We start from the raw sequence: 12,336 nt of genomic DNA on the forward strand, positions 1-12,336 counted from the left end.
CTGTTCCCCTCATTCTATCCACTTTTCTCTATCCCATTCTCTCTGTACTCCTCTCTCGGTCCCCTTCTCTCTGTTCACCTCTCTCTGTCCCCCTTTATCTGTCCCTTCTCTCTCTGTTCCCCTCTCTCTGCCACCTCCCTCTGTACCCCCGCTCTCTGTTCCCCTCTCTTTATACTCCTCTCCCTGTCACCCCTCTCTTTATTCCACTCTCTCTGTCCACACTCTCTCTATCCCACTCTCTCTGTTCCCCTCTCTTTGTCCCCGTCTCTGTGTCCATCCTCACTCTGTCTCCCTCTCTCTGTCCACCCTCTCTCTGTCCATCTTCTCTTTATCCCCCTCTCTCTGTCCCCCTCTCTGTCCCCTACTCTCTCTGTCCCCCGTATCTCTGTCCTCCACTCTCTGTCCCCTTCTCTCTGTCCCCCTCCCTCCGTCCCATTTCGCTATTCCCCTCTCCCTGTCCCCTTCTCTCTGTCCCCCTCACTCTGTTCCCCTCTCTGTGTCCCCTCTCGACGTCCCGCCTCTCTCTGTCCCCTTCTCTCTGTTCCCCTCATTCAATCCCTTTCTCTTTGTCCCCCTCTCTCTGTCCCCTTCTCTCTGTCTCCCTCTCTCTGTCCCCTTCTGTTTGTCCCCTTCTCTCTGTTCTCTTCTCTCTGTTCCCCACTCTCTGTCGCCCCTCTCTCTGTACCCCCTCGCTTTCCCCACTCTCTCTGTTCCCCCTCTCTATTCCCACTCTCTCTGTCCCCCGTATCTCTGTCCCCTCTCTCTGTCCCCTTCTCTCTGCCCCCTCCCTCCGTCCCATTTTCACTGTCCCCTTCTCTCTTTCCCCCTCTCTCTGCCCCACCCCTCTGCCCCCTCTTTCTGTCCCCGTCTCTCTGCCCCGCTCACTCTGTACCCCCTATCTGTGTCCCCTCTCCACGTCGCCCTTCTCTGTTTCCCTCTGTCTGTCCCCTTCTCTCTGTTCCCTTCCCTCTGTCCCCCTTTCTCTTTCCCCTTCTCTCTGTTCTTTTCTCTCTGTCCCCTTCTCTGCACCCCGCTCTCTGTCCCTTCTCTCTCTGTTCCCCTCTCTCTGCCCCCCATCTTTCTGACCCCCCTCTGTTTATCCACCTCTCTCTGTCCCCAATCTCTCTGTTCCTCTCTCAGTACCCCCGCGCTCTCTTTCCCTCTCTCAGTACCACCGCTCTCTGTTCCCCTATCTCTGTCCACTCTCTCTGTACCCCCCTCTCTCTGTCCCCCTCTCATTATCCCCATCTCTCTGTCAACACTCTCTCTCTGTCTCCACTCTCACTGTCCCCCTCTATCTGTCCCCCTCTCTCTGTACCCTTCTTTCTGTTCCCTTTTCTCTGTTCCCTGCTCTCTGCCTCTTCTCTCTCTGTTCCCCTCTCTCTGCCCCACACTCTGTCCCACCCTCGCTCTGTCCACCCTCTCGGTCCACATATCTTCTGTCCACCATCACTCTGTCCCCCCTGTCGTCCATTCTCTCTCTGTCCGCCCTCTCTCTCTCTGTCCCCTTCTCTCTGTTCCCCTCACTCTATCTCCGTATCTCTGTCCCGCTCTCTCTGTTCTCCTCTCTCTGTTTCCTTATCTCTGTTCTCTTCTCTCTGTTCCCCTCACTCTGTCCCCCTCTCTCTGTCCCCCGTCTCTGTCCCCTTCTTTTTGCCCCCCTCCCTCCGTCCCACATTTGCTATCCCCCTCTTTCTGTCCCCCTCTCTCTGTCCCCCTCTTCTGTCCCCCTCTCTGTGTCCCCTCTCCACGTCCTCCCTCTCTCTCTCTCCCCATCTCTCTGTTTCCCTCTGTCTGTCCCCTTCTCTCTGTTCCCCTCATTCAATCCCTTTCTCTTTGTCCCCCTCTCTCTCTGTTTCCTTCTCTCTGTCCCCCTCTCTCTTTCCCCTTCTCTCTGTTCCTTTCTCTCTGTCCCCTTCTCTGGGCCCCTCTCTCTGTCCCTTCTCTCTCTGTTCCCCTCTCTCTGCCCCCCATCTTTCTGTCCCCCCTCTATTTATCCCCCTCTCTCTGTCCCCAATCTCTCTGCTCCCCTCTCTCAGTACCCCCGCTCTCTGTTACCCTCTCTCTGTTCCCTCTCTCTGTACCCCTCTCTCTGTCCCCCCTCTCTTTATCCCATCTCTCCGTCCATGCTCTCTCTCTGTCCCCACTCTCACTGTCCCCTCCTTTCTGTTCCCTTCTCTCTGTTCCCCTCTCTCTGCCCCACTCTCTGTCCCACCCTCGCTCTGTCCACCCTCCCGGTCCCCCTATCTTCTTTCCACCATCACTCTGACCCCGTGTCGTTCATTCTCGCTCTGTCCCTCCTCTCTCTCTGTCCCATTCTCTCTGTCCGCCCTCTCTCTCTGTCCCCTTCTCTCTGTTCCCCTCACTCTATCTCCGTATCTCTGTCCCGCTCTCTGTGTTCTCCTCTCTCTGTCTCCCTATCTCTGTTCTCTTCTCTCTGTTCCCCTCTTTCTATCCCCCCTCTCTCTGTCCCCCCTCTCTATGGCCCCTTCTTTTTGCCCCCTCCCTCTCTCTGTGCTCCCTCTCTCTGTCCCCCCCCTCTCTGTCCCCATTCTCTCTGTCCCCACTCTCTGTCCCCACTCTCTCTGTCCGCGCTCTCTCTGTCCCCACTCTCTCTGCCCCCCTCTCTCTGACCCCCTCTCTGTCCCCTTCTCTCTGCCCCCCTCACTCTGCCCCCCCTCTCTGTGTCCCCTCTCCACGTCCCCCTCTCTCTCTAACTCCCCCCTCTCTGTTTCCCTCTGTCTATCCCTTTCTCTCTGTTCCCCTCATTCAGTCACTTTCTCTTTGTCCCCCTCTCTCTGTCCGCGCTCTCTCTGTCCCCAATCTCTCTGTCCCCCGTCTCTCTGTCCCCCCTCTCTCTGTCCCCCTCTCTGACCCCTCTCTCTGTCCCCCTCCCTCTGTCCCCCCTCTCTGTGTCCCCTCTCCACGTTCCCCCTCTCTATCTAACTTCCCCTCTCTGTTTCCCTCTGTCTATCCCTTTCTCTCTGTTCCCCTCATTCAATCACTTTCTCTTTGCCCCCCTCTCTCTGTCCCCTTCTCTCTGTCCCCCTCTCTTTGACCCTTCTCTCTGTTCCCTTCTCTCTGTCCCCCTCTCTCTGTCCCCGCTCTTTCTGTCCCCCTCTCTCTTTCCCCTTCTCTCTGTCCCCTCTCCCTGTCCCCCTCTCTCTGTCCCTTCTCTCTCTGTCCCCTCTCTCTGTCCCTCCTCTCTCTCTGTCCCACTCTCTGTCCGCCCTCTCTCTGTCCCCTTCTCTCTGTTCCCCTCACTCTATCCCCGTATCTCTGTCCCGCTCTCTCTGTTCCCCTCTCTCTGTCTCATTATCTCTGTTCTCTTCTCTTTGTTCCCCTCTCTCTGTCCCCCCTCTCTCTGTCCCCCTCTCTCTGTCCCCTTCTCTTTGTCCCCCTCCCTCCGTCCCACTTTCGCTGTCCCCCTTTCTCTGTCTCCCCTCTCTCTGTCCCCCTCTCTGTCTGTCCCCCTCTCTCTGTCCCCCTCACTCTGTTCCCCCCTCTCTGTCTCCCCTCTTCACGTCCCCCCTCTCTCTCCCCCTCTCTCTGTTTCCCTCTGTCTGTCCCCTTCTCTTGGTCCCCTTCTCTCCGTTGCCTGCTCTCTGTCCCCCTCTCTCTTTCACCCTCTCTATGTCCCCCTTTCTCTGTCCCCCCTCTCTCTGTCTCCCTCTCTCTGTCCCCTTCTCTCTGTTCCCTTCTCTCTGACCCCTCTCTCTGCCCCCCTCTCCCTGTCCCTTCTCTCTCTGTTCCCCTCTCTCTGCCTTCCATCTCTGTGTCCCCCTCTCTTTATCTCCCTCTCTCTGTCCCCTCTCTCTGTTCCCCTCTCTCTGTCCCCTCTCTTTGTAACCCTCTCTCTGTCCCCCCCTCTCTTTATCCCCATCTCTCTGTCCACACTCTCTCTTTGTCCACACTCTCTCTGTCCCACTCTCGTTGTTCCCTTCTCTCTGTTCCCTTCTCTCTGTCCCCTCTCTCTGACCCCCTCTCTCTGTCCCTTCTCTCTCTGTTTCCCTCTCTCTGGCCCATCTCTCTGTCCCCCTCTCTTTATCCCCCTCTCTCTGTCCACACTCTCTCTTGCTGGAGGGAGACAAAGACGGCAGGACAGAGAGAGTGAGGGTGAGGGGATAGGGAAGAGTGTTGGAAGGTGGAGAAACTGGGGTTCGGGGAATTGTGTGTGATAGGGGAAACGAGGGAGTGTGAAGAGGAGAGGTGGTGAGAGAGAGGGACAGAATTGAGTAGAAAGAGAAGGGGAGATGAAATGGGTAGGCCATGCTGCAGTGGAGGGGCAGAGGGAGTTAAACCCAGCTCCTGAGCTCAGGGCGCGGTGCCCTCTCCTTCCCTGAGGACCAGAACTTGGGTCTGAGTTTGTCTCTCTTCAGCTCAGCTTCTCCAACACAAAGACACACAACAACATCGGTCACTCTGCTGCTCGACACGCTTTAATGAGCATTTTTATTGTTTACAAATGGAAGTGATGGATACAGTCAGTGGGATGAAACCTTTTCTCACTGGCCCCTGAGTTGTGAGAAACATTGAAATGTGTCCCTGTAACCGCCCCCCCGCCCCACCACCCCGGGGGATAAGGATGGACAAACTAGCGCTACCCTCAGTCTGTTACCATAGCGACAGGCTGCTCCATCGCTGAAACACTGAACTGAAATGAGAAAATCCCGGATGGATTGATTAACGAGGGAATTTGATTGATGGATGGATTTGGGTGAAGGGATATTTCAGCACATTCTTCAACTGCTGCCTGAACTTAGTCTGGGTCACGGCATAAATCACGGTGTTTGTGCAGCAACTGAGGAGCTGCAGCATGAAGCCCAATTCGCGTACAAAGTAATGGAGAAACACAGATTGATACCCAATATCCCACATCCGTCTCCATATAGAAAACAGCATTAACGTTGGCCATAACAGGATGAAATTGGCTGAGATCACAAACAGTAAAATGATGGATTTTTTTCGGTTTCTCATTTCTATGTCAGACTGAGCATCCCCATTGGTGTGAGCGCGGAGTCTCCTGCGGGCTCTGCTGGTCACTAAAATGTGTCTGACGGTGAGAACATTGAGCAGCAGAATCAGGAGAAATGGGACACACGGGGTTAGAATGTGGTGGAGGAGCTCGAATAAGGCCTAGATAATGGAGGAATAAACACTGTCTGCTGCATCACAAAGCCAGGGGCGGTTCACCAGCTTCTTCCGAGCCGTGAACATAAAATACCAGGAAATGTTCTTTAAACAGCTCAGCACAGTCACTGCTGCCAGAACCACAGCCGCCGTTTTCTCACTGCAATATTTACTTTTCAGCTTCTGGCAACAAATGGCCACATACCGATCAAAGGTGAAAGTGACAGTGAACCAGACAGAGCAGTCAGTGGCTGCATAAACTAGGACGGCGTGGATATTACACACGGGGACGGAGTTACTCAGGAAATAAAACTGTTCCCGATAAACAATGGGAATGTGTCTCAGGATCAGGTCGAGGAAAATGACCAGGAGATCCGCCGCTGCCATGGCCCCCAGGTAACGTCTGACACATGGAGACAATCCACAATGTTTATAAAGCAGGATGTAGATGGTCACTACGTTAACTGTGAGGAAGGAAAACAAACCCATTATCCATCAGCCTGGAGGCAAAGGGACCCGTTTGATTGAGGACCCAGTGAGGTTTCCAAATGTGTCTCTGTATTCAGGGATTTATTAAAATAATTGGAGTCGGAATAACAAATTGGAAGGTCGGAATTATTGACGAAAATGTGACATAAACGACAAGAAACCCTCCCTCCCCAAACACACAGAGACACATCCATAACGACAGATGGTATCTAGAACATTCCCACACACTCGATCACTCGAGAGCAGACACAGGTCACTCCTTCCCAGTTCCTAATACGGAGGGTGGGAACGATGCTGTCCTGAAGGATTCTCTCCCAGTTTCCTGAAGACAAACGGAGTTTGGGAATTCCTGTATATTGGTCTAAATTGTCGTCGATCCTGTGTCGTGGAGAAATGTAAACGCAGAGAAAACATATTCACCCCTTTAACTGCCTGAGGGGCCTTCGGAACAGTGTCTCCTTCTTCCTGGAACGGGATCTGTTCCCTCGGGATCTTATCGTTTGTTCAATTCACTGACGTCCGGCCGTTCACAAACAATGTCGGGGACAGAACGTTCCGGGGAATGGCAGTTATAGAATGTCGGGGACAGAACGTTCCGGGGAATGGCAGTTATAGAATGTCGGGGACAGGACGTTCCGGGGAATGGCAGTTATAGAATGTCAGAGACAGAACGTTCGGGGGAATGTCAGTTATAGAATGTTGGGGACAGAACGTTCCGGGGAATGACAGTTATAGAATGTCAGGGACAGAACGTTCCGGGGAATTGCAGTTATAAAATATTGGGAACAGAACGTTCCGGGGAATACCTTGACCTGTCCATCACCTTTCCCCCCTATCCTCCCCACCAACATGATGTACTGTGCACAGGCAATCTACCTGTCCAGCACCGGGAGCTGCACTGACCACATCATTGCATTATCTATAAACCTCAACCAGATAGTCTGTTCAGCACAGCGACCTGTGCAGTGATCACCCGTGAATTAATCTGTAAACCAGGAGCAGTTATCTTCCCAACATGTAGGTCTGTGTAAACCACTCCAGTCCATTGATCAGTAAACAAGGAGCAGTTACCCTCCCAGCATGTAGGGCTGTGTACACCACCCCAGTGCATTGATCTGTAAACCAGGAGCAGTTATCCTCCCAGCATGTTGGACTGTGTACCCCACCCCAGTGCATTGATTTGGAATCCAGGAGCAGTTACCCTCCCAGCATGTAGGAATGTGTACACCACCCCAGTTCATTGATCTGTAAACCAGGAGCAGTTACCCTCCCAGCATGTAGAGCTCTGTACAACACCCCAGTGCATTGATCTGGAATCCAGGAGCATTTCCTATCCCAGCATGTAGGACTGTGTACCCCACCCATGTGCATTGATCTGTAAACCAGGAGCAGTTACCTTCCCAGCATGTAGAACGGTGTACACCACCCCCGTGCATTGATCTGTAAACCAGGGGCAGTTATCCACGCAGCATGTAGAATTGTGTGCATCACCCCAGTGCATTGATCTGGAAACCATGCGCAGCTACTCCCCACCCCCACCCCCAGCATATACAGCTCTGTACAATACCCCAGTGCATTGATCTGTAAGCCAGGAGCAGTTATCCTCCCAACATGTAGGATTGTGTACCCCACCCCACTGCATTGTTCAGTAACACTGTGCTCGATCCCTGCGCAGTGTGGGGAAACTTGCGGCCCATGCTGGAAATGACAGGATGTGCACCTCCCATCCATTTACAGCTCGATATCTCCATTCTGCCATGACAAGCATGTGCTGTGGGTGTGAACGTTCATTGCCAGAGAGAGATGGCGGGGGAATCAGTTTAATTATCACCACATGGGAGGGGTTTGGTAAGTAGACAGAGAGGGGGAGACTGAGAGACAGTGCCATGGAAGGATGTGTTCCTAGGTTTCAGAATACTGAAATGTCGACACTTCGAGATCATCCTGTCATATGAGCCTGTCTAAATGGATAAATTGATAAATGTCTAAATGGATAAAAGGAATATTGGTGTGAAGTCAGATGAGCATTTGTTCTACATCTTTTTAACTGGAATGAGTTTAAACAGAATCTATGACTCTTTGGGCAGATTCTAACAATAATTTGTCTCACTGACATTTTCATTGAGTGTGCCAGAGGGATTCTCTGTCCGAGGCTGAGGTAGTTTCCTGGTGCTATCTTATCGAGCTCACTTCATTAAATATCCACCCCACCCCATGATGTCCCTCTCATTCAATACCAGCCCGAATCTGCTACCCATCATGGCTGGTGGTACTCAACATCGCCCGAATGTCCCTGGATATTCCGTGATCCCTGACACTGGTCCCATCTTTAAAAGTCCAATGGGCACATGGTTGAGCGTTCTCAGTTTGGAGCTGCCCAGCATAGTTTACCCCTAGCATGGCAGATAAGGGGCAATTACACCACGGTTTGTCGACAGGGGCACGGAGTTCCTGATGGATGGGCTAGTGCAGAGGGGGGCCATTCTCTTCCCAGAGGGGGCCACACCACCAGACCCACCGAGCATGGTCTGACTCACCTCCCAGCTCAGTGCAGTATCTGCGGTCTGAAGAAATGTCCAGCAATACAGCACAAGCATCAATAACCTTCCCTGCTCTGTCAGGATAAGGGTCACTGTATTCTCTCTGCTCCCTCACACTCACTGTATATCTGTTATAGCACAAACCCCCGAACAAGTTCTCTCTCTCTCTCTCCCTCTCTCTCCCTCTCCCCCTCCCTCTCTCCCTCTAACCCTCCCTCTCTCCCTCCCTCCACTTCCCCCCCACACACACTAATTACACTGTTTGGATGTAACACTGCATGGATACAACAATGTGGACTGACTCCCAGCGGACACCTCACCACGACCCTGTCCCCCACCTACAGCAGGGCCACCCACTCCCATCCTCCCTTCCTCCCATTCCAGAAGAAACAACCTGGATTAGGACGGGAAGGGCCTATCCGGGTGGTGGAGTGCCCGATATCCGTTCCCTCCCCCTCCTCCCCCTGCCATGTGGGGAGGACCCTGGTACGAGCCGGAGAAGACTGGGACGCCTCATGTGGAGATTCTGAAACATCCACGTCCCACCGACCGAGTAAGGAGCAATGTTCAGTGAAGGGCAATTCTCAGTTTAAACCCACCGGCAGCTCCGTTTCCCCCCGGCACAACTTAGAAGCTGTGGCCCTGATGCCATCTCCCTTCTGTGTCGAGCAATGGAATCCCCGCGGTCTCGGTGGGCAGGCGGGTGAGCTCACAACACATCGTCACCACCACTTTCCAGGGAGGGAGCACGCTGACTCTGTCCTACACCTCCTCCTGTAAGCAGCTCAAATACTGAAAGTAATCTGTGATAGTTACTGCTCGCCCCACATGTCCTTCCTACCAAATAGCATCACCTCACATTGCTCCGCATTGATCCCCATCTGCCCGAAAAATACACCAATGCGTCATTGCCCTATTGATGTGCCACCCTGTCCTCCATAGACTTCAGAGTTCGTCCAGGTTTGGTGCAATTTACAAGTATTGATATTGTCATAGCGCCACAGTCCCCAAGAAACAACTGAAATCCTGCCACATGCACGAGTGTGAGCAAGTGAAATACTGTTATATTCCCACGGAGGGAGTTGAATAATGAGATTTTGTCAACAGAGCAACAAAAATCCTGACATACACAAGACACAGGGAATGAAAAATGAGAAACCATGGAACAAGAGAAGTCCGGATAGGCTTTGCTTATCTTCATTTACATCATGGCATTAATGTGAAGAAGTTCAAAGTGTGTACTGTACCTTTAAGAGAGAATGAATTCTGTTCTGAACTCAGAGCTTACAAGCGCCTGTGTTTATGATAGGATGGCAGACCCAGAGTGTGAAGGACAACTGAAAATATGTCACATTTGTCTGTGAAATAGATCCCTGAGTTGGTTGCTGTTTGGTAAAATTAGAATTGTTGTCCAATCAGTTTAAATTATACCCCAGGATACCAAAGCCAAACCAAATTTGAATTTATTGCTTTGCAAAAATCGAACCAATGAGATAATCTGATGTTATGGATATTTAAAATGCAGGCATTTTGAAAATTACAGACAGAGCAAATGCCATCAACACAGATCCAAGAGATTAGGAAACACTCTCTGTCAAAGGTACCTTTTTCATATTAAAAATATCCGCAGTAAACAGAAAGAAAATTACCCAGGGAGATCTACAGCCGTAAGAAGACACAAAACAACAGCTGCTGTGTGGTTTTGAAATTACATTGATGTGATTTTAATAAGTGTCTTATTGAAAGTGTATATCGTTATAGAGTTGTAGTCGGGTAATAAGCGGTTCAGAGAAAGGGGGTCTCAGAGTTGTAAATAGTTGATGTAAAATGTTCAATTTTAGAGTGAAAAAATAAATTGATGAGTTTATTTAACAATGGAATTTGAGAGTTCTCAGTCCCTCATATTTTAAGTTTCCGAGGCGAATTGAGCACTCCTTTATGTTTCATTTAAGTTACCAGACGTGCTTCACGCCGTGACCTAACCATCCCCGTGTGTGTATCTTTGTGGGGCAGGTCTGGCAGTCTCTGTGGTGCTTAAAGTGATGCAATGCCATCCTCTGATGGCCTCCCCACGCCACTGCACAGGCATTGGAAGAGGGGGAAAACCAACAGGGATTCATTCAGAGACGGGAGCGAGAGGGCAGCTGCGCACAGTACCATCCAAATTGATTTTTTTTAAATCGATGTACTGATCTAAACGCCTTTTAAACGTAGTAACTGCACACACTTCCACCACTTCTTCTGGAGGTTCATTCCACACACAAGCCAGCTTCTGTCTAACATAATTACCTCTCATGACTATCGTAAACTTTTCTCCCCTAACCTTAAAATATCCATCAGTTTTGAATCCCCAACTCTCGGGAAAAGACATCGGTACTTCAGCTTTTCTGTACCCCTCATTATTTTATAAATGTCTGTAACGTCAACCCCTCAATCTCATACTCTCCAGTGAAAAAAGTCCCAGCCTCTCCTTATAGCTCAGTCTCTCCATTCCCAGCAACATCCAGGTTAATTTCTTCTGAACCATCTCCAGCTTAATAATATCAAGGTCAGTAATATCAAAGTGAATTGTCAATGTATTTTCTAAGGGTAGGTCAGACTAACACTAAAGGACATAGTTTTAAAATGAGTGGGTAAAATTTTACATGTGACCTCAGGAGCAGCTTTTTCACCCAGAGGGTGGTGTGCATATAGAATGAGCTGGCAGGATGATTAGACTGGACACAGTATTCCAGAAGAAGCCTCACCAATGTCCTGTACAAGCTCAACATTGACGTCCAAATTTCAATATTCAAAGGTCTGACCTATGAAGACAAGTGTGTTAAACACCGTTTTAACCGCACTATCTGTATGAGATGCAAATGTGAATGAACTATACCAGACAGCCTAGGTCTCTGTCCTACAACACTGCCAAATACCCTACTTTTAATTGTATAGATCCTACTCTTGTTTGATTTAGCAAATCCAGTACCTTACAATAATCCAAACTAAACTCCATCTGCCACCCTTCAGCCAAGTGCGTGATATTACTGCCTCGTCACCCTCCACCTTCAATTTTAAAATGTTCATCCCCTCTCCAGGAAACCTGCACACTCCGACCTTGATGTTCACAAAGACCCTGAGCTTGGTTTGCCTTGTGTGATTAGTGAGAGAACGGTCAGATTGCAGACACAGTCAGTGGGGAGGAGAGGCTGGACAGTAATCACGGCCCGAGTATCATTTCATGGTTTTAGGAAGAGGGTAGTCACACACGTTATTGGTGGGTAATACGGTACTTTGGGGCCAGAAATTATGCTCTTCCTTAGTCTTTGCTGTTTAGTTATAAATATCCATTTGAGACTCTTCATTGTGCAGAGTATGTTGCAGGATTTATTTCCCTAATATTGCAGACTGCAGATAATAGCAGTTAACGATGTTTATGGTTTATCTCGATGGCACAGAACGTGATCTCAACAACTGATAATTGAGGCAAATACCTTGCATTTGTTTAACAATGAAAAACATTTTGTATATTTCAGTAATGTTGACTAGATTTTTTGAAATCCCATACCGAGCTGAAAGCTGGCACATAAAATGTGACCCAAAGTCTGGGAATAGTTTAGATCTTGTGGCATGGTTAGTGCCCGTCCCTCTGAGCCAGAACCCTGGATTTGATTCCAAATCCTAAACATCTGTGGTAGTGTCCTTAGCTCTGGACCAAACGCTCTGGATTCAAGTCCTGCCTGTTGTGGAGGTGTGTCACAGTGTGTCAGTACAGGCTGATGAACAAACACACAGAGGAATCATGTTGCAGCTTTAGGGACTATTGCTGAGTGGTGCTCGTGTCTCTATCTCCAGGCACAACGTTTCAGGTACAAATATCACAGAGATTGATTATAATATATCTAGACAAACTGATGAAAATGGTATTAGAATTGTGTCTTGATGGAGAAGGAAGAGGTGCCAGGATTGATTTTCAGAATTGAGGCCCAGGAATGCCTGAGAGCACAGCCATTCGTGTTGGTTAGAATCACATTTCGCAGCAGTAACGGTTTATAAAATCATAACAGCATGGACAGGGTGAGTAGTCAAGGTTCCTTCCCAGGGTCGGGGCGTCCAAACGTAGAGGCCATTGGTTGAAAGTGAAAGGGGAAAGATTTGGAAGAGGCCTAAGCGGCACTATTTCACGCAGAAGAAT

The sequence above is a fragment of the Chiloscyllium plagiosum genome, unplaced genomic scaffold (genome assembly GCF_037043375.1).
Source record: "Chiloscyllium plagiosum isolate Xiang-an unplaced genomic scaffold, Cpla_swu_hap1 HiC_scaffold_37, whole genome shotgun sequence".
Lineage (NCBI taxonomy): Eukaryota > Metazoa > Chordata > Chondrichthyes > Orectolobiformes > Hemiscylliidae > Chiloscyllium > Chiloscyllium plagiosum.